This window comes from Carassius gibelio, chromosome B22, assembly GCF_023724105.1.
Source record: "Carassius gibelio isolate Cgi1373 ecotype wild population from Czech Republic chromosome B22, carGib1.2-hapl.c, whole genome shotgun sequence".
In the NCBI taxonomy this organism is placed as follows: Eukaryota; Metazoa; Chordata; class Actinopteri; order Cypriniformes; family Cyprinidae; genus Carassius; species Carassius gibelio.
In genome coordinates, this window is record NC_068417.1 from 43607598 (window position 1) to 43627146 (window position 19549).

At 40.4% G+C, this 19549-nt stretch overlaps 29 non-coding genes across 29 annotated transcripts; all 29 read left to right on the forward strand.

Annotated features, from left to right (window-relative positions):
* The first annotated feature begins 276 nt into the window (after window positions 1–276).
* On the forward strand, window positions 277–395 carry LOC128003185 (5S ribosomal RNA). The gene has a single exon (XR_008175913.1). It is a non-coding gene; the product is annotated as a 5S ribosomal RNA (ribosomal RNA).
* Window positions 396–1036: 641 nt separating this feature from the next.
* Window positions 1037–1155, forward strand: LOC127996888 (5S ribosomal RNA). The gene has a single exon (XR_008169773.1). It is a non-coding gene; the product is annotated as a 5S ribosomal RNA (ribosomal RNA).
* A 620-nt stretch (window positions 1156–1775) lies between these two features.
* LOC127995572 (5S ribosomal RNA) lies at window positions 1776–1894 on the forward strand. Its single transcript, XR_008168514.1, has one exon. It is a non-coding gene; the product is annotated as a 5S ribosomal RNA (ribosomal RNA).
* A 502-nt stretch (window positions 1895–2396) lies between these two features.
* Window positions 2397–2515, forward strand: LOC128004850 (5S ribosomal RNA). The gene has a single exon (XR_008177525.1). It is a non-coding gene; the product is annotated as a 5S ribosomal RNA (ribosomal RNA).
* A 364-nt stretch (window positions 2516–2879) lies between these two features.
* On the forward strand, window positions 2880–2998 carry LOC127996900 (5S ribosomal RNA). Its single transcript, XR_008169785.1, has one exon. It is a non-coding gene; the product is annotated as a 5S ribosomal RNA (ribosomal RNA).
* Window positions 2999–3217: 219 nt separating this feature from the next.
* Window positions 3218–3336, forward strand: LOC127994560 (5S ribosomal RNA). Its single transcript, XR_008167542.1, has one exon. It is a non-coding gene; the product is annotated as a 5S ribosomal RNA (ribosomal RNA).
* Window positions 3337–3984: 648 nt separating this feature from the next.
* On the forward strand, window positions 3985–4103 carry LOC128004851 (5S ribosomal RNA). Its single transcript, XR_008177526.1, has one exon. It is a non-coding gene; the product is annotated as a 5S ribosomal RNA (ribosomal RNA).
* Window positions 4104–4467: 364 nt separating this feature from the next.
* LOC127997312 (5S ribosomal RNA) lies at window positions 4468–4586 on the forward strand. The gene has a single exon (XR_008170179.1). It is a non-coding gene; the product is annotated as a 5S ribosomal RNA (ribosomal RNA).
* Window positions 4587–4954: 368 nt separating this feature from the next.
* Window positions 4955–5073, forward strand: LOC127994561 (5S ribosomal RNA). Its single transcript, XR_008167543.1, has one exon. It is a non-coding gene; the product is annotated as a 5S ribosomal RNA (ribosomal RNA).
* A 648-nt stretch (window positions 5074–5721) lies between these two features.
* Window positions 5722–5840, forward strand: LOC128002663 (5S ribosomal RNA). The gene has a single exon (XR_008175407.1). It is a non-coding gene; the product is annotated as a 5S ribosomal RNA (ribosomal RNA).
* A 367-nt stretch (window positions 5841–6207) lies between these two features.
* Window positions 6208–6326, forward strand: LOC127996911 (5S ribosomal RNA). The gene has a single exon (XR_008169796.1). It is a non-coding gene; the product is annotated as a 5S ribosomal RNA (ribosomal RNA).
* Window positions 6327–6691: 365 nt separating this feature from the next.
* LOC128004429 (5S ribosomal RNA) lies at window positions 6692–6810 on the forward strand. The gene has a single exon (XR_008177119.1). It is a non-coding gene; the product is annotated as a 5S ribosomal RNA (ribosomal RNA).
* An 879-nt stretch (window positions 6811–7689) lies between these two features.
* Window positions 7690–7808, forward strand: LOC128003186 (5S ribosomal RNA). Its single transcript, XR_008175914.1, has one exon. It is a non-coding gene; the product is annotated as a 5S ribosomal RNA (ribosomal RNA).
* A 641-nt stretch (window positions 7809–8449) lies between these two features.
* Window positions 8450–8568, forward strand: LOC127996922 (5S ribosomal RNA). Its single transcript, XR_008169807.1, has one exon. It is a non-coding gene; the product is annotated as a 5S ribosomal RNA (ribosomal RNA).
* A 619-nt stretch (window positions 8569–9187) lies between these two features.
* On the forward strand, window positions 9188–9306 carry LOC127995573 (5S ribosomal RNA). The gene has a single exon (XR_008168515.1). It is a non-coding gene; the product is annotated as a 5S ribosomal RNA (ribosomal RNA).
* Window positions 9307–9808: 502 nt separating this feature from the next.
* LOC128004852 (5S ribosomal RNA) lies at window positions 9809–9927 on the forward strand. The gene has a single exon (XR_008177527.1). It is a non-coding gene; the product is annotated as a 5S ribosomal RNA (ribosomal RNA).
* A 365-nt stretch (window positions 9928–10292) lies between these two features.
* LOC127996933 (5S ribosomal RNA) lies at window positions 10293–10411 on the forward strand. The gene has a single exon (XR_008169818.1). It is a non-coding gene; the product is annotated as a 5S ribosomal RNA (ribosomal RNA).
* Window positions 10412–10630: 219 nt separating this feature from the next.
* Window positions 10631–10749, forward strand: LOC127994562 (5S ribosomal RNA). Its single transcript, XR_008167544.1, has one exon. It is a non-coding gene; the product is annotated as a 5S ribosomal RNA (ribosomal RNA).
* Window positions 10750–11397: 648 nt separating this feature from the next.
* On the forward strand, window positions 11398–11516 carry LOC128002664 (5S ribosomal RNA). The gene has a single exon (XR_008175408.1). It is a non-coding gene; the product is annotated as a 5S ribosomal RNA (ribosomal RNA).
* Window positions 11517–12033: 517 nt separating this feature from the next.
* On the forward strand, window positions 12034–12152 carry LOC127996944 (5S ribosomal RNA). Its single transcript, XR_008169829.1, has one exon. It is a non-coding gene; the product is annotated as a 5S ribosomal RNA (ribosomal RNA).
* Window positions 12153–12517: 365 nt separating this feature from the next.
* On the forward strand, window positions 12518–12636 carry LOC128004430 (5S ribosomal RNA). Its single transcript, XR_008177120.1, has one exon. It is a non-coding gene; the product is annotated as a 5S ribosomal RNA (ribosomal RNA).
* An 878-nt stretch (window positions 12637–13514) lies between these two features.
* LOC128003187 (5S ribosomal RNA) lies at window positions 13515–13633 on the forward strand. The gene has a single exon (XR_008175915.1). It is a non-coding gene; the product is annotated as a 5S ribosomal RNA (ribosomal RNA).
* A 775-nt stretch (window positions 13634–14408) lies between these two features.
* Window positions 14409–14527, forward strand: LOC128000984 (5S ribosomal RNA). Its single transcript, XR_008173755.1, has one exon. It is a non-coding gene; the product is annotated as a 5S ribosomal RNA (ribosomal RNA).
* Window positions 14528–15147: 620 nt separating this feature from the next.
* On the forward strand, window positions 15148–15266 carry LOC127995574 (5S ribosomal RNA). The gene has a single exon (XR_008168516.1). It is a non-coding gene; the product is annotated as a 5S ribosomal RNA (ribosomal RNA).
* A 499-nt stretch (window positions 15267–15765) lies between these two features.
* LOC128004853 (5S ribosomal RNA) lies at window positions 15766–15884 on the forward strand. Its single transcript, XR_008177528.1, has one exon. It is a non-coding gene; the product is annotated as a 5S ribosomal RNA (ribosomal RNA).
* A 365-nt stretch (window positions 15885–16249) lies between these two features.
* On the forward strand, window positions 16250–16368 carry LOC127996955 (5S ribosomal RNA). The gene has a single exon (XR_008169840.1). It is a non-coding gene; the product is annotated as a 5S ribosomal RNA (ribosomal RNA).
* An 875-nt stretch (window positions 16369–17243) lies between these two features.
* Window positions 17244–17362, forward strand: LOC127995636 (5S ribosomal RNA). Its single transcript, XR_008168576.1, has one exon. It is a non-coding gene; the product is annotated as a 5S ribosomal RNA (ribosomal RNA).
* A 648-nt stretch (window positions 17363–18010) lies between these two features.
* On the forward strand, window positions 18011–18129 carry LOC128002665 (5S ribosomal RNA). Its single transcript, XR_008175409.1, has one exon. It is a non-coding gene; the product is annotated as a 5S ribosomal RNA (ribosomal RNA).
* Window positions 18130–18497: 368 nt separating this feature from the next.
* LOC127994623 (5S ribosomal RNA) lies at window positions 18498–18616 on the forward strand. Its single transcript, XR_008167601.1, has one exon. It is a non-coding gene; the product is annotated as a 5S ribosomal RNA (ribosomal RNA).
* Window positions 18617–19549: the final 933 nt, after the last annotated feature.

Sequence of the window (19549 nt, forward strand, 5' to 3'; positions counted from 1 at the left end):
TGGATGGGAGACTGCCTGGGAATACCAGGTGCTTTAATCTTTTTGGAAAATTTCACGAATTATATAATAATCTTTCATTAAAAAAAAAAAAAAAAAAAAAAAGAGTCAATGCCCGATCTCTGAATCTTAGCAGGTTTTGGTCTGGTTAGTACTTTGATGAGAGACTGCCTAGGAATACCAGGTGCTTTAAGCTTTTGGATTTCTTTCCTACTTATATAATGTACTGGCGATAAGATTGGCTGGTCTTTAAATAGCCCTCTCTTTGCAGCAGACTTTGCTTACGGCCATACCAACCTGGCTATGCCCGATCTCGTCTGATCTCGGAAGATAAGCAGGTTTGGGCCTGGTTAGTACCTGGATTGGAGACCGCCTGGGAATACCAGGTGCTGTAAGCTTTTTGGACATTTTTCACTTAGTATATAATAATTTTGCCAAAAAATAGAGTCAATGCCCGATCTCTGAATATTAGCAGGTTTGGGCCTGGTTAGTACATGGATGGGAGACTCCCTGAGAATACCAGGTGCTGTAAGCTTTTTGGACATTTTTCACTTAGTATATAATAATTTGGCCAAAAAATAGAGTCAATGCCGATCTCTGAATATTAGCAGGTTTGGGCCTGGTTAGTACATGGATGGGAGACTGCCTGAGAATACCAGGTGCTGTAAGCTTTTTGGACATTTTTCACTTAGTTTATAATAATTTTGCCAAAAAATAGAGTCAATGCCTGATCTCTGAATATTAGCAGGTTTGGGCCTGCTTAGTACATGGATGGGAGACTGCCTGGGAATACCAGGTGCTTTAATCTTTTTAGAAAATTTCACGAATTATATAATAATCTTTCATTAAAAAAAAAAAAAAAAAGAGTCAATGCCCGATCTCTGAATCTTAGCAGGTTTAGGTCTGGTTAGTACTTTTATGAGAGACTGCCTAGGAATACCAGGTGCTTTAAGCTTTTGGGTTTTCTTTCCTACTTATATAATGTACTGGCGATAAGATTGGCTGGTCTTTAAATAGCCCTCTCTTTGCAGCAGACTTCGCTTACGGCCATACCAACCTGGCTATGCCCGATCTCGTCTGATCTCGGAAGCTAAGCAGGTTTGGGCCTGGTTAGTACTTGGATGGGAGACCGCCTGGGAATACCAGGTGCTGTAAGCTTTTGGACATTTTTCACTTAGTATATAATAATTTTGCCAAAAAATAGAGTCAATGCCCGATCTCTGAATCTTAGCAGGTTTAGGTCTGGTTAGTACTTTGATGAGAGACTGCCTAGGAATACCAGGTGCTTTAAGCTTTTGGGTTTTCTTTTGCCAAAAAATAGAGTCAATGCCCGATCTCTGAATATTAGCAGGTTTTGGCCTGGTTAGTACATGGATGGGAGACTGCCTGGGAATACCAGGTGCTGTAAGCTTTTTGGACATTTTTCACTTAGTATATAATAATTTTGCCAAAAATTAGAGTCAATGCCCGATCTCTGAATATTAGCAGGTTTGGGCCTGCTTAGTACATGGATGGGAGACTGCCTGGGAATACCAGGTGCTGTAAGCTTTTTGGAAAATTTCACGAATTATATAATAATCTTTCATAAAAAAAAAAAAAAAAAGAGTCAATGCCCGATCTCTGAATCTTAGCAGGTTTAGGTCTGGTTAGTACTTTTATGAGAGACTGCCTAGGAATACCAGGTGCTTTAAGCTTTTGGGTTTTCTTTCCTACTTATATAATGTACTGGCGATAAGATTGGCTTGTCTTTAAATAGCCCTCTCTTTGCAGCAGACTTCGCTTACGGCCATACCAACCTGGCTATGCCCGATCTCGTCTGATCTCGGAAGATAAGCAGGTTTGGGCCTGGTTAGTACCTGGATGGGAGACCGTCTGGGAATACCAGGTGCTGTAAGCTTTTTGGACATTTTTCACTTAGTATATAATAATTTTGCCAAAAAATAGAGTCAATGCCCGATCTCTGAATATTAGCAGGTTTGGGCCTGGTTAGTACATGGATGGGAGACTGCCTGAGAATACTAGGTGCTGTAAGCTTTTTGGACATTTTTCACTTAGTATATAATAATTTTGCCAAAAAATAGAGTCAATGCCCGATCTCTGAATATTTGCAGGTTTGGGCCTGGTTAGTACATGGATGGGAGACTGCCTGGGAATACCAGGTGCTTTAATCTTTTTGGAAAATTTCACGAATTATATAATAATCTTTCATTAAAAAAAAAAAAAAGAGTCAATGCCCGATCTCTGAAACTTAGCAGGTTTAGGTCTGGTTAGTACTTTTATGAGAGACTGCCTAGGAATACCAGGTGCTTTAAGCTTTTGGGTTTTCTTTCCTACTTATATAATGTACTGGCGATAAGATTGGCTGGTCTTTAAATAGCCCTCTCTTTGCAGCAGACTTTGCTTACGGCCATACCAACCTGGCTATGCCCGATCTCGTCTGATCTCGGAAGCTAAGCAGGTTCGGGCCTGGTTAGTACTTGGATGAAAGACCGCCTGGGAATACCAGGTGCTGTGAGCTTTTTGGACATTTTTCACTTAGTTTATAATAATTTTGCCAAAAAATAGAGTCAATGCCTGATCTCTGAATATTAGCAGGTTTGGGCCTGCTTAGTACATGGATGGGAGACTGCCTGGGAATACCAGGTGCTTTAATCTTTTTGGAAAATTTCACGAATTATATAATAATCTTTCATTAAAAAAAAAAAAAGAGTCAATGCCCGATCTCTGAATCTTAGCAGGTTTAGGTCTGGTTAGTACTTTTATGAGAGACTGCCTAGGAATACCAGGTGCTTTAAGCTTTTGGGTTTTCTTTCCTACTTATATAATGTACTGGCGATAAGATTGGCTGGTCTTTAAATAGCCCTCTCTTTGCAGCAGACTTCGCTTACGGCCATACCAACCTGGCTATGCCCGATCTCGTCTGATCTCGGAAGCTAAGCAGGTTTGGGCCTGGTTAGTACTTGGATGGGAGACCGCCTGGGAATACCAGGTGCTGTAAGCTTTTGGACATTTTTCACTTAGTATATAATAATTTTGCCAAAAAATAGAGTCAATGCCCGATCTCTGAATCTTAGCAGGTTTAGGTCTGGTTTGTACTTTGATGAGAGACTGCCTAGGAATACCAGGTGCTTTAAGCTTTTGGATTTCTTTCCTACTTATATAATGTACTGGCGATAAGATTGGCTGGTCTTTAAATAGCCCTCTCTTTGCAGCAGACTTTGCTTACGGCCATACCAACCTGGCTATGCCCGATCTCGTCTGATCTCGGAAGATAAGCAGGTTTGGGCCTGGTTAGTACCTGGATGGGAGACCGCCTGGGAATACCAGGTGCTGTAAGCTTTTTGGACATTTTTTACTTAGTATATAATAATTTTGCCAAAAAATAGAGTCAATGCCCGATCTCTGAATATTAGCAGGTTTGGGCCTGGTTAGTACTTGGATGGGAGACCGCCTGGGAATACCAGGTGCTGTAAGCTTTTTGGACATTTTTCACTTAGTAAATAATAATTTTGCCAAAAAATAGAGTCAATGCCCGATCTCTGAATATTAGCAGGTTTGGGCCTGGTTAGTACATGGATGGGAGACTGCCTGAGAATACCAGGTGCTGTAAGCTTTTTGGACATTTTTCACTTAGTATATAATAATTTGGCCAAAAAATAGAGTCAATGCCGATCTGTGAATATTTGCAGGTTTGGGCCTGGTTAGTACATGTATGGGAGACTGCCTGGGAATACCAGGTGCTTTAATCTTTTTGGAAAATTTCACGAATTATAAAATAATCTTTCATTAAAAAAAACAAAACAAAAAAAAAAGAGTCAATGCCCGATCTCTGAATCTTAGCAGGTTTAGGTCTGGTTAGTACTTTGATGAGAGACTGCCTAGGAATACCAGGTGCTTTAAGCTTTTGGGTTTCCTTTCCTACTTATATAATGTACTGGCGATAAGATTGGCTGGTCTTTAAATAGCCCTCTCTTTGCAGCAGACTTCGCTTACGGCCATACCAACCTGGCTATGCCCGATCTCGTCTGATCTCGGAAGCTAAGCAGGTTCGGGCCTGGTTAGTACTTGGATGAAAGACCGCCTGGGAATACCAGGTGCTGTGAGCTTTTTGGACATTTTTCACTTAGTTTATAATAATTTTGCCAAAAAATAGAGTCAATGCCTGATCTCTGAATATTAGCAGGTTTGGGCCTGCTTAGTACATGGATGGGAGACTGCCTGGGAATACCAGGTGCTTTAATCTTTTTGGAAAATTTCACGAATTATATAATAATCTTTCATTAAAAAAAAAAAAAGAGTCAATGCCCGATCTCTGAATCTTAGCAGGTTTAGGTCTGGTTAGTACTTTTATGAGAGACTGCCTAGGAATACCAGGTGCTTTAAGCTTTTGGGTTTTCTTTCCTACTTATATAATGTACTGGCGATAAGATTGGCTGGTCTTTAAATAGCCCTCTCTTTGCAGCAGACTTCGCTTACGACCATACCAACCTGGCTATGCCCGATCTCGTCTGATCTCGGAAGCTAAGCAGGTTTGGGCCTGGTTAGTACTTGGATGGGAGACCGCCTGGGAATACCAGGTGCTGTAAGCTTTTGGACATTTTTCACTTAGTATATAATAATTTTGCCAAAAAATAGAGTCAATGCCCGATCTCTGAATATTTGCAGGTTTGGGCCTGGTTAGTACATGGATGGGAGACTGCCTGGGAATACCAGGTGCTTTAATCTTTTTGGAAAATTTCACGAATTATATAATAATCTTTCATTAAAAAAAAAAAAAAAAAAAGAGTCAATGCCTGATCTCTGAATCTTAGCAGGTTTAGGTCTGGTTAGTACTTTTATGAGAGACTGCCTAGGAATACCAGGTGCTTTAAGCTTTTGGATTTCTTTCCTACTTATATAATGTACTGGCGATAAGATTGGCTGGTCTTTAAATAGCCCTCTCTTTGCAGCAGACTTTGCTTACGGCCATACCAACCTGGCTATGCCCGATCTCGTCTGATCTCGGAAGATAAGCAGGTTTGGGCCTGGTTAGTACCTGGATGGGAGACCGCCTGGGAATACCAGGTGCTGTAAGCTTTTTGGACATTTTTCACTTAGTATATAATAATTTTGCCAAAAAATAGAGTCAATGCCCGATCTCTGAATATTAGCAGGTTTGGGCCTGGTTAGTACTTGGATGGGAGACCGCCTGGGAATACCAGGTGCTGTAAGCTTTTTGGACATTTTTCACTTAGTAAATAATAATTTTGCCAAAAAATAGAGTCAATGCCCGATCTCTGAATATTAGCAGGTTTGGGCCTGGTTAGTACATGGATGGGAGACTGCCTGAGAATACCAGGTGCTGTAAGCTTTTTGGACATTTTTCACTTAGTATATAATAATTTGGCCAAAAAATAGAGTCAATGCCGATCTGTGAATATTTGCAGGTTTGGGCCTGGTTAGTACATGGATGGGAGACTGCCTGGGAATACCAGGTGCTTTAATCTTTTTGGAAAATTTCACGAATTATAAAATAATCTTTCATTAAAAAAAACAAAACAAAAAAAAAAGAGTCAATGCCCGATCTCTGAATCTTAGCAGGTTTAGGTCTGGTTAGTACTTTGATGAGAGACTGCCTAGGAATACCAGGTGCTTTAAGCTTTTGGGTTTTCTTTCCTACTTATATAATGTACTGGCGATAAGATTGGCTGGTCTTTAAATAGCCCTCTCTTTGCAGCAGACTTCGCTTACGGCCATACCAACCTGGCTATGCCCGATCTCGTCTGATCTCGGAAGCTAAGCAGGTTTGGGCCTGGTTAGTACTTGGATGAGAGACCGCCTGGGAATACCAGGTGCTGTGAGCTTTTTGGACATTTTTCACTTAGTTTATAATAATTTTGCCAAAAAATAGAGTCAATGCCTGATCTCTGAATATTAGCAGGTTTGGGCCTGCTTAGTACATGGATGGGAGACTGCCTGGGAATACCAGGTGCTTTAATCTTTTTAGAAAATTTCACGAATTATATAATAATCTTTCATTAAAAAAAAAAAAAAAAGAGTCAATGCCCGATCTCTGAATCTTAGCAGGTTTAGGTCTGGTTAGTACTTTTATGAGAGACTGCCTAGGAATACCAGGTGCTTTAAGCTTTTGGGTTTTCTTTCCTACTTATATAATGTACTGACGATAAGATTGGCTGGTCTTTAAATAGCCCTCTCTTTGCAGCAGACTTCGCTTACGGCCATACCAACCTGGCTATGCCCGATCTCGTCTGATCTCGGAAGCTAAGCAGGTTTGGGCCTGGTTAGTACTTGGATGGGAGACCGCCTGGGAATACCAGGTGCTGTAAGCTTTTGGACATTTTTCACTTAGTATATAATAATTTTGCCAAAAAATAGAGTCAATGCCCGATCTCTGAATCTTAGCAGGTTTAGGTCTGGTTAGTACTTTGATGAGAGACTGCCTAGGAATACCAGGTGCTTTAATCTTTTTGGAAAATTTCACGAATTATATAATAATCTTTCATTAAAAAAAAAAAAAAAGAGTCAATGCCCGATCTCTGAATCTTAGCAGGTTTAGGTCTGGTTAGTACTTTTATGAGAGACTGCCTAGGAATACCAGGTGCTTTAAGCTTTTGGGTTTTCTTTCCTACTTATATAATGTACTGGCGATAAGATTGGCTGGTCTTTAAATAGCCCTCTCTTTGCAGCAGACTTCGCTTACGGCCATACCAACCTGGCTATGCCCGATCTCGTCTGATCTCGGAAGCTAAGCAGGTTTGGGCCTGGTTAGTACTTGGATGAAAGACCGCCTGGGAATACCAGGTGCTGTGAGCTTTTTGGACATTTTTCACTTAGTTTATAATAATTTTGCCAAAAAATAGAGTCAATCCCTGATCTCTCAATCTTAGCAGGTTTAGGTCTGGTTAGTACTTTGATGAGAGACTGCCTAGGAATACCAGGTGCTTTAAGCTTTTGGGTTTTCTTTTGCCAAAAAATAGAGTCAATGCCCGATCTCTGAATATTAGCAGGTTTGGGCCTGGTTAGTACATGGATGGGAGACTGCCTGGGAATACCAGGTGCTGTTAGCTTTTGGACATTTTTCACTTAGTATATAATAATTTTGCCAAAAAATAGAGTCAATGCCTGATCTCTCAATCTTAGCAGGTTTAGGTCTGGTTAGTACTTTGATGAGAGACTGCCTAGGAATGCCAGGTGCTTTAAGCTTTTGGGTTTTCTTTTGCCAAAAAATAGAGTCAATGCCCGATCTCTGAATATTAGCAGGTTTGGGCCTGGTTAGTACATGGATGGGAGACTGCCTGGGAATACCAGGTGCTGTAAGCTTTTGGACATTTTTCACTTAGTATATAATAATTTTGCCAAAAAATAGAGTCAATGCCCGATCTCTGAATATTTGCAGGTTTGGGCCTGGTTAGTACATGGATGGGAGACTGCCTGGGAATACCAGGTGCTTTAATCTTTTTGGAAAATTTCACGAATTATATAATAATCTTTCATTAAAAAAAAAAAAAAAAAAAAAAAGAGTCAATGCCCGATCTCTGAATCTTAGCAGGTTTTGGTCTGGTTAGTACTTTGATGAGAGACTGCCTAGGAATACCAGGTGCTTTAAGCTTTTGGATTTCTTTCCTACTTATATAATGTACTGGCGATAAGATTGGCTGGTCTTTAAATAGCCCTCTCTTTGCAGCAGACTTTGCTTACGGCCATACCAACCTGGCTATGCCCGATCTCGTCTGATCTCGGAAGATAAGCAGGTTTGGGCCTGGTTAGTACCTGGATTGGAGACCGCCTGGGAATACCAGGTGCTGTAAGCTTTTTGGACATTTTTCACTTAGTATATAATAATTTTGCCAAAAAATAGAGTCAATGCCCGATCTCTGAATATTAGCAGGTTTGGGCCTGGTTAGTACATGGATGGGAGACTCCCTGAGAATACCAGGTGCTGTAAGCTTTTTGGACATTTTTCACTTAGTATATAATAATTTGGCCAAAAAATAGAGTCAATGCCGATCTCTGAATATTAGCAGGTTTGGGCCTGGTTAGTACATGGATGGGAGACTGCCTGAGAATACCAGGTGCTGTAAGCTTTTTGGACATTTTTCACTTAGTTTATAATAATTTTGCCAAAAAATAGAGTCAATGCCTGATCTCTGAATATTAGCAGGTTTGGGCCTGCTTAGTACATGGATGGGAGACTGCCTGGGAATACCAGGTGCTTTAATCTTTTTAGAAAATTTCACGAATTATATAATAATCTTTCATTAAAAAAAAAAAAAAAAAGAGTCAATGCCCGATCTCTGAATCTTAGCAGGTTTAGGTCTGGTTAGTACTTTTATGAGAGACTGCCTAGGAATACCAGGTGCTTTAAGCTTTTGGGTTTTCTTTCCTACTTATATAATGTACTGGCGATAAGATTGGCTGGTCTTTAAATAGCCCTCTCTTTGCAGCAGACTTCGCTTACGGCCATACCAACCTGGCTATGCCCGATCTCGTCTGATCTCGGAAGCTAAGCAGGTTTGGGCCTGGTTAGTACTTGGATGGGAGACCGCCTGGGAATACCAGGTGCTGTAAGCTTTTGGACATTTTTCACTTAGTATATAATAATTTTGCCAAAAAATAGAGTCAATGCCCGATCTCTGAATCTTAGCAGGTTTAGGTCTGGTTAGTACTTTGATGAGAGACTGCCTAGGAATACCAGGTGCTTTAAGCTTTTGGGTTTTCTTTTGCCAAAAAATAGAGTCAATGCCCGATCTCTGAATATTAGCAGGTTTTGGCCTGGTTAGTACATGGATGGGAGACTGCCTGGGAATACCAGGTGCTGTAAGCTTTTTGGACATTTTTCACTTAGTATATAATAATTTTGCCAAAAATTAGAGTCAATGCCCGATCTCTGAATATTAGCAGGTTTGGGCCTGCTTAGTACATGGATGGGAGACTGCCTGGGAATACCAGGTGCTGTAAGCTTTTTGGAAAATTTCACGAATTATATAATAATCTTTAATAAAAAAAAAAAAAAAAGAGTCAATGCCCGATCTCTGAATCTTAGCAGGTTTAGGTCTGGTTAGTACTTTTATGAGAGACTGCCTAGGAATACCAGGTGCTTTAAGCTTTTGGGTTTTCTTTCCTACTTATATAATGTACTGGCGATAAGATTGGCTTGTCTTTAAATAGCCCTCTCTTTGCAGCAGACTTCGCTTACGGCCATACCAACCTGGCTATGCCCGATCTCGTCTGATCTCGGAAGATAAGCAGGTTTGGGCCTGGTTAGTACCTGGATGGGAGACCGTCTGGGAATACCAGGTGCTGTAAGCTTTTTGGACATTTTTCACTTAGTATATAATAATTTTGCCAAAAAATAGAGTCAATGCCCGATCTCTGAATATTAGCAGGTTTGGGCCTGGTTAGTACATGGATGGGAGACTGCCTGAGAATACTAGGTGCTGTAAGCTTTTTGGACATTTTTCACTTAGTATATAATAATTTTGCCAAAAAATAGAGTCAATGCCCGATCTCTGAATATTTGCAGGTTTGGGCCTGGTTAGTACATGGATGGGAGACTGCCTGGGAATACCAGGTGCTTTAATCTTTTTGGAAAATTTCACGAATTATATAATAATCTTTCATTAAAAAAAAAAAAAAGAGTCAATGCCCGATCTCTGAAACTTAGCAGGTTTAGGTCTGGTTAGTACTTTTATGAGAGACTGCCTAGGAATACCAGGTGCTTTAAGCTTTTGGGTTTTCTTTCCTACTTATATAATGTACTGGCGATAAGATTGGCTGGTCTTTAAATAGCCCTCTCTTTGCAGCAGACTTTGCTTACGGCCATACCAACCTGGCTATGCCCGATCTCGTCTGATCTCGGAAGCTAAGCAGGTTCGGGCCTGGTTAGTACTTGGATGAAAGACCGCCTGGGAATACCAGGTGCTGTGAGCTTTTTGGACATTTTTCACTTAGTTTATAATAATTTTGCCAAAAAATAGAGTCAATGCCTGATCTCTGAATATTAGCAGGTTTGGGCCTGCTTAGTACATGGATGGGAGACTGCCTGGGAATACCAGGTGCTTTAATCTTTTTGGAAAATTTCACGAATTATATAATAATCTTTCATTAAAAAAAAAAAAAAGAGTCAATGCCCGATCTCTGAATCTTAGCAGGTTTAGGTCTGGTTAGTACTTTTATGAGAGACTGCCTAGGAATACCAGGTGCTTTAAGCTTTTGGGTTTTCTTTCCTACTTATATAATGTACTGGCGATAAGATTGGCTGGTCTTTAAATAGCCCTCTCTTTGCAGCAGACTTCGCTTACGGCCATACCAACCTGGCTATGCCCGATCTCGTCTGATCTCGGAAGCTAAGCAGGTTTGGGCCTGGTTAGTACTTGGATGGGAGACCGCCTGGGAATACCAGGTGCTGTAAGCTTTTGGACATTTTTCACTTAGTATATAATAATTTTGCCAAAAAATAGAGTCAATGCCCGATCTCTGAATCTTAGCAGGTTTAGGTCTGGTTTGTACTTTGATGAGAGACTGCCTAGGAATACCAGGTGCTTTAAGCTTTTGGATTTCTTTCCTACTTATATAATGTACTGGCGATAAGATTGGCTGGTCTTTAAATAGCCCTCTCTTTGCAGCAGACTTTGCTTACGGCCATACCAACCTGGCTATGCCCGATCTCGTCTGATCTCGGAAGATAAGCAGGTTTGGGCCTGGTTAGTACCTGGATGGGAGACCGCCTGGGAATACCAGGTGCTGTAAGCTTTTTGGACATTTTTTACTTAGTATATAATAATTTTGCCAAAAAATAGAGTCAATGCCCGATCTCTGAATATTAGCAGGTTTGGGCCTGGTTAGTACTTGGATGGGAGACCGCCTGGGAATACCAGGTGCTGTAAGCTTTTTGGACATTTTTCACTTAGTAAATAATAATTTTGCCAAAAAATAGAGTCAATGCCCGATCTCTGAATATTAGCAGGTTTGGGCCTGGTTAGTACATGGATGGGAGACTGCCTGAGAATACCAGGTGCTGTAAGCTTTTTGGACATTTTTCACTTAGTATATAATAATTTGGCCAAAAAATAGAGTCAATGCCGATCTGTGAATATTTGCAGGTTTGGGCCTGGTTAGTACATGTATGGGAGACTGCCTGGGAATACCAGGTGCTTTAATCTTTTTGGAAAATTTCACGAATTATAAAATAATCTTTCATTAAAAAAAACAAAACAAAAAAAAAAGAGTCAATGCCCGATCTCTGAATCTTAGCAGGTTTAGGTCTGGTTAGTACTTTGATGAGAGACTGCCTAGGAATACCAGGTGCTTTAAGCTTTTGGGTTTTCTTTCCTACTTATATAATGTACTGGCGATAAGATTGGCTGCTCTTTAAATAGCCCTCTCTTTGCAGCAGACTTCGCTTACGGCCATACCAACCTGGCTATGCCCGATCTCGTCTGATCTCGGAAGCTAAGCAGGTTTGGGCCTGGTTAGTACTTGGATGAGAGACCGCCTGGGAATACCAGGTGCTGTGAGCTTTTTGGACATTTTTCACTTAGTTTATAATAATTTTGCCAAAAAATAGAGTCAATGCCTGATCTCTGAATATTAGCAGGTTTGGGCCTGCTTAGTACATGGATGGGAGACTGCCTGGGAATACCAGGTGCTTTAATCTTTTTAGAAAATTTCACGAATTATATAATAATCTTTCATTAAAAAAAAAAAAAAAAGAGTCAATGCCCGATCTCTGAATCTTAGCAGGTTTAGGTCTGGTTAGTACTTTTATGAGAGACTGCCTGGGAATACCAGGTGCTTTAATCTTTTTGGAAAATTTCACAAATTATATAATAATCTTTCATAAAAAAAAAAAAAAAAAAAAAGAGTCAATGCCCGATCTCTGAATCTTAGCAGGTTTAGGTCTGGTTAGTACTTTTATGAGAGACTGCCTAGGAATACCAGGTGCTTTAAGCTTTTGGGTTTTCTTTCCTACTTATATAATGTACTGACGATAAGATTGGCTGGTCTTTAAATAGCCCTCTCTTTGCAGCAGACTTCGCTTACGGCCATACCAACCTGGCTATGCCCGATCTCGTCTGATCTCGGAAGCTAAGCAGGTTTGGGCCTGGTTAGTACTTGGATGGGAGACCGCCTGGGAATACCAGGTGCTGTAAGCTTTTGGACATTTTTCACTTAGTATATAATAATTTTGCCAAAAAATAGAGTCAATGCCCGATCTCTGAATCTTAGCAGGTTTAGGTCTGGTTAGTACTTTGATGAGAGACTGCCTAGGAATACCAGGTGCTTTAATCTTTTTGGAAAATTTCACGAATTATATAATAATCTTTCATTAAAAAAAAAAAAAAAGAGTCAATGCCCGATCTCTGAATCTTAGCAGGTTTAGGTCTGGTTAGTACTTTTATGAGAGACTGCCTAGGAATACCAGGTGCTTTAAGCTTTTGGGTTTTCTTTCCTACTTATATAATGTACTGGCGATAAGATTGGCTGGTCTTTAAATAGCCCTCTCTTTGCAGCAGACTTCGCTTACGGCCATACCAACCTGGCTATGCCCGATCTCGTCTGATCTCGGAAGCTAAGCAGGTTTGGGCCTGGTTAGTACTTGGATGAAAGACCGCCTGGGAATACCAGGTGCTGTGAGCTTTTTGGACATTTTTCACTTAGTTTATAATAATTTTGCCAAAAAATAGAGTCAATCCCTGATCTCTCAATCTTAGCAGGTTTAGGTCTGGTTAGTACTTTGATGAGAGACTGCCTAGGAATACCAGGTGCTTTAAGCTTTTGGGTTTTCTTTTACCAAAAAATAGAGTCAATGCCCGATCTCTGAATATTAGCAGGTTTGGGCCTGGTTAGTACATGGATGGGAGACTGCCTGGGAATACCAGGTGCTGTAAGCTTTTGGACATTTTTCACTTAGTATATAATAATTTTGCCAAAAAATAGAGTCAATGCCTGATCTCTCAATCTTAGCAGGTTTAGGTCTGGTTAGTACTTTGATGAGAGACTGCCTAGGAATGCCAGGTGCTTTAAGCTTTTGGGTTTTCTTTTGCCAAAAAATAGAGTCAATGCCCGATCTCTGAATATTAGCAGGTTTGGGCCTGGTTAGTACATGGATGGGAGACTGCCTGGGAATACCAGGTGCTGTAAGCTTTTGGACATTTTTCACTTAGTATATAATAATTTTGCCAAAAAATAGAGTCAATGCCCGATCTCTGAATATTTGCAGGTTTGGGCCTGGTTAGTACATGGATGGGAGACTGCCTGGGAATACCAGGTGCTTTAATCTTTTTGGAAAATTTCACGAATTATATAATAATCTTTCATTAAAAAAAAAAAAAAAAAAAAAAGAGTCAATGCCCGATCTCTGAATCTTAGCAGGTTTTGGTCTGGTTAGTACTTTGATGAGAGACTGCCTAGGAATACCAGGTGCTTTAAGCTTTTGGATTTCTTTCCTACTTATATAATGTACTGGCGATAAGATTGGCTGGTCTTTAAATAGCCCTCTCTTTGCAGCAGACTTTGCTTACGGCCATACCAACCTGGCTATGCCCGATCTCGTCTGATCTCGGAAGATAAGCAGGTTTGGGCCTGGTTAGTACCTGGATTGGAGACCGCCTGGGAATACCAGGTGCTGTAAGCTTTTTGGACATTTTTCACTTAGTATATAATAATTTTGCCAAAAAATAGAGTCAATGCCCGATCTCTGAATATTAGCAGGTTTGGGCCTGGTTAGTACATGGATGGGAGACTCCCTGAGAATACCAGGTGCTGTAAGCTTTTTGGACATTTTTCACTTAGTATATAATAATTTGGCCAAAAAATAGAGTCAATGCCGATCTGTGAATATTTGCAGGTTTGGGCCTGGTTAGTACATGGATGGGAGACTGCCTGAGAATACCAGGTGCTGTAAGCTTTTTGGACATTTTTCACTTAGTATATAATAATTTGGCCAAAAAATAGAGTCAATGCCGATCTCTGAATATTAGCAGGTTTGGGCCTGGTTAGTACATGGATGGGAGACTGCCTGAGAATACCAGGTGCTGTAAGCTTTTTGGACATTTTTCACTTAGTTTATAATAATTTTGCCAAAAAATAGAGTCAATGCCTGATCTCTGAATATTAGCAGGTTTGGGCCTGCTTGGTACATGGATGGGAGACTGCCTGGGAATACCAGGTGCTTTAATCTTTTTAGAAAATTTCACGAATTATATAATAATCTTTCATTAAAAAAAAAAAAAAAGAGTCAATGCCCGATCTCTGAATCTTAGCAGGTTTAGGTCTGGTTAGTACTTTTATGAGAGACTGCCTAGGAATACCAGGTGCTTTAAGCTTTTGGGTTTTCTTTCCTACTTATATAATGTACTGGCGATAAGATTGGCTAGTCTTTAAATAGCCCTCTCTTTGCAGCAGACTTCGCTTACGGCCATACCAACCTGGCTATGCCCGATCTCGTCTGATCTCGGAAGCTAAGCAGGTTTGGGCCTGGTTAGTACTTGGATGTGAGACCGCCTGGGAATACCAGGTGCTGTAAGCTTTTGGACATTTTTCACTTAGTATATAATAATTTTGCCAAAAAATAGAGTCAATGCCCGATCTCTGAATCTTAGCAGGTTTAGGTCTGGTTAGTACTTTGATGAGAGACTGCCTAGGAATACCAGGTGCTTTAAGCTTTTGGGTTTTCTTTTGCCAAAAAATAGAGTCAATGCCCGATCTCTGAATATTAGCAGGTTTTGGCCTGGTTAGTACATGGATGGGAGACTGCCTGGGAATACCAGGTGCTGTAAGCTTTTTGGACATTTTTCACTTAGTATATAATAATTTTGCCAAAAATTAGAGTCAATGCCCGATCTCTGAATATTAGCAGGTTAGGGCCTGCTTAGTACATGGATGGGAGACTGCCTGGGAATACCAGGTGCTGTAAGCTTTTTGGAAAATTTCACGAATTATATAATAATCTTTCATAAAAAAAAAAAAAAAAAGAGTCAATGCCCGATCTCTGAATCTTAGCAGGTTTAGGTCTGGTTAGTACTTTTATGAGAGACTGCCTAGGAATACCAGGTGCTTTAAGCTTTTGGGTTTTCTTTCCTACTTATATAATGTACTGGCGATAAGATTGGCTTGTCTTTAAATAGCCCTCTCTTTGCAGCAGACTTCGCTTACGGCCATACCAACCTGGCTATGCCCGATCTCGTCTGATCTCGGAAGATAAGCAGGTTTGGGCCTGGTTAGTACCTGGATGGGAGACCGTCTGGGAATACCAGGTGCTGTAAGCTTTTTGGACATTTTTCACTTAGTATATAATAATTTTGCCAAAAAATAGAGTCAATGCCCGATCTCTGAATATTAGCAGGTTTGGGCCTGGTTAGTACATGGATGGGAGACTGCCTGAGAATACTAGGTGCTGTAAGCTTTTTGGACATTTTTCACTTAGTATATAATAATTTTGCCAAAAAATAGAGTCAATGCCTGATCTCTGAATATTTGCAGGTTTGGGCCTGGTTAGTACATGGATGGGAGACTGCCTGGGAATACCAGGTGCTTTAATCTTTTTGGAAAATTTCACGAATTATATAATAATCTTTCATTAAAAAAAAAAAGAGTCAATGCCCGATCTCTGAATCTTAGCAGGTTTAGGTCTGGTTAGTACTTTTATGAGAGACTGCCTAGGAATACCAGGTGCTTTAAGCTTTTGGGTTTTCTTTCCTACTTATATAATGTACTGGCGATAAGATTGGCTGGTCTTTAAATAGCCCTCTCTTTGCAGCAGACTTCGCTTACGGCCATACCAACCTGGCTATGCCCGATCTCGTCTGATCTCGGAAGCTAAGCAGGTTCGGGCCTGGTTAGTACTTGGATGAAAGACCGCCTGGGAATACCAGGTGCTGTGAGCTTTTTGGACATTTTTCACTTAGTTTATAATAATTTTGCCAAAAAATAGAGTCAATGCCTGATCTCTGAATATTAGCAGGTTTGGGCCTGCTTAGTACATGGATGGGAGACTGCCTGGGAATACCAGGTGCTTTAATCTTTTTGGAAAATTTCACGAATTATATAATAATCTTTCATTAAAAAAAAAAAAAAGAGTCAATGCCCGATCTCTGAATCTTAGCAGGTTTAGGTCTGGTTAGTACTTTTATGAGAGACTGTCTAGGAATACCAGGTGCTTTAAGCTTTTGGGTTTTCTTTCCTACTTATATAATGTACTGGCGATAAGATTGGCTGGTCTTTAAATAGCCCTCTCTTTGCAGCAGACTTCGCTTACGGCCATACCAACCTGGCTATGCCCGATCTCGTCTGATCTCGGAAGCTAAGCAGGTTTGGGCCTGGTTAGTACTTGGATGGGAGACCGCCTGGGAATACCAGGTGCTGTAAGCTTTTGGACATTTTTCACTTAGTATATAATAATTTTGCCAAAAAATAGAGTCAATGCCCGATCTCTGAATCTTAGCAGGTTTAGGTCTGGTTTGTACTTTGATGAGAGACTGCCTAGGAATACCAGGTGCTTTAAGCTTTTGGGTTTTCTTTTGCCAAAAAATAGAGTCAATGCCCGATCTCTGAATATTAGCAGGTTTGGGCCTGGTTAGTACATGGATGGGAGACTGCCTGGGAATACCAGGTGCTGTAAGCTTTTGGACATTTTTCACTTAGTATATAATAATTTTGCCAAAAAATAGAGTCAATCCCTGATCTCTCAATCTTAGCAGGTTTAGGTCTGGTTAGTACTTTGATGAGAGACTGCCTAGGAATACCAGGTGCTTTAAGCTTTTGGGTTTTCTTTTGCCAAAAAATAGAGTCAATGCCCGATCTCTGAATATTAGCAGGTTTGGGCCTGGTTAGTACATGGATGGGAGACTGCCTGGGAATACCAGGTGCTGTAAGCTTTTGGACATTTTTCACTTAGTATATAATAATTTTGCCAAAAAATAGAGTCAATGCCCGATCTCTGAATATTTGCAGGTTTGGGCCTGGTTAGTACATGGATGGGAGACTGCCTGGGAATACCAGGTGCTTTAATCTTTTTGGAAAATTTCACGAATTATATAATAATCTTTCATTAAAAAAAAAAAAAAAAAAAAGAGTCAATGCCCGATCTCTGAATCTTAGCAGGTTTAGGTCTGGTTAGTACTTTTATGAGAGACTGCCTAGGAATACCAGGTGCTTTAAGCTTTAGGATTTCTTTCCTACTTATATAATGTACTGGCGATAAGATTGGCTGGTCTTTAAATAGCCCTCTCTTTGCAGCAGACTTTGCTTACGGCCATACCAACCTGGCTATGCCCGATCTCGTCTGATCTCGGAAGATAAGCAGGTTTGGGCCTGGTAAGTACCTGGATGGGAGACCGCCTGGGAATACCAGGTGCTGTAAGCTTTTTGGACATTTTTCACTTAGTATATAATAATTTTGCCAAAAAATAGAGTCAATGCCCGATCTCTGAATATTAGCAGGTTTGGGCCTGGTTAGTACTTGGATGGGAGACCGCCTGGGAATACCAGGTGCTGTAAGCTTTTTGGACATTTTTCACTTAGTAAATAATAATTTTGCCAAAAAATAGAGTCAATGCCCGATCTCTGAATATTAGCAGGTTTGGGCCTGGTTAGTACATGGATGGGAGACTGCCTGAGAATACCAGGTGCTGTAAGCTTTTTGGACATTTTTCACTTAGTATATAATAATTTGGCCAAAAAATAGAGTCAATGCCGATATGTGAATATTTGCAGGTTTGGGCCTGGTTAGTACATGGATGGGAGACTGCCTGGGAATACCAGGTGCTTTAATCTTTTTGGAAAATTTCACGAATTATATAATAATCTTTCATTAAAAAAAACAAAACAAAAAAAAAAGAGTCAATGCCCGATCTCTGAATCTTAGCAGGTTTAGGTCTGGTTAGTACTTTGATGAGAGACTGCCTAGGAATACCAGGTGCTTTAAGCTTTTGGGTTTTCTTTCCTACTTATATAATGTACTGGCGATAAGATTGGCTGGTCTTTAAATAGCCCTCTCTTTGCAGCAGACTTCGCTTACGGCCATACCAACCTGGCTATGCCCGATCTCGTCTGATCTCGGAAGCTAAGCAGGTTTGGGCCTGGTTAGTACTTGGATGAGAGACCGCCTGGGAATACCAGGTGCTGTGAGCTTTTTGGACATTTTTCACTTAGTTTATAATAATTTTGCCAAAAAATAGAGTCAATGCCTGATCTCTGAATATTAGCAGGTTTGGGCCTGCTTAGTACATGGATGGGAGACTGCCTGGGAATACCAGGTGCTTTAATCTTTTTAGAAAATTTCACGAATTATATAATAATCTTTCATTAAAAAAAAAAAAAAAAAGAGTCAATGCCCGATCTCTGAATCTTAGCAGGTTTAGGTCTGGTTAGTACTTTTATGAGAGACTGCCTAGGAATACCAGGTGCTTTAAGCTTTTGGGTTTTCTTTCCTACTTATATAATGTACTGGCGATAAGATTGGCTGGTCTTTAAATAGCCCTCTCTTTGCAGCAGACTTCGCTTACGGCCATACCAACCTGGCTATGCCCGATCTCGTCTGAGCTCGGAAGCTAAGCAGGTTTGGGCCTGGTTAGTACTTGGATGGGAGACCGCCTGGGAATACCAGGTGCTGTAAGCTTTTGGACATTTTTCACTTAGTATATAATAATTTTGCCAAAAAATAGAGTCAATGCCCGATCTCTGAATCTTAGCAGGTTTAGGTCTGGTTAGTACTTTGATGAGAGACTGCCTAGGAATACCAGGTGCTTTAAGCTTTTGGGTTTTCTTTTGCCAAAAAATAGAGTCAATGCCCGATCTCTGAATATTAGCACGTTTGGGCCTGGTTAGTACATGGATGGGAGACTGCCTGGGAATACCAGGTGCTGTAAGCTTTTGGACATTTTTCACTTAGTATATAATAATTTTGCCAAAAAATAGAGTCAATGCCCGATCTCTGAATCTTAGCAGGTTTAGGTCTGGTTAGTACTTTGATGAGAGACTGCCTAGGAATACCAGGTGCTTTAAGCTTTTGGGTTTTCTTTTGCCAAAAAATAGAGTCAATGCCCGATCTCTGAATATTAGCAGGTTTGGGCCTGGTTAGTACATGGATGGGAGACTGCCTGGGAATACCAGGTGCTGTAAGCTTTTGGACATTTTTCACTTAGTATATAACAATTTTGCCAAAAAATAGAGTCAATGCCCGATCTCTGAATCTTAGCAGGTTTAGGTCTGGTTAGTACTTTGATGAGAGACTGCCTAGGAATACCAGGTGCTTTAAGCTTTTGGGTTTTCTTTTGCCAAAAAATAGAGTCAATGCCCGATCTCTGAATATTAGCAGGTTTGGGCCTGCTTAGTACATGGATGGGAGACTGCCTGGGAATACCAGGTGCTTTAATCTTTTTGGAAAATTTCACAAATTATATAATAATCTTTCATAAAAAAAAAAAAAAAAAAAAAAGAGTCAATGCCCGATCTCTGAATCTTAGCAGGTTTAGGTCTGGTTAGTACTTTTATGAGAGACTGCCTAGGAATACCAGGTGCTTTAAGCTTTTGGGTTTTCTTTCCTACTTAT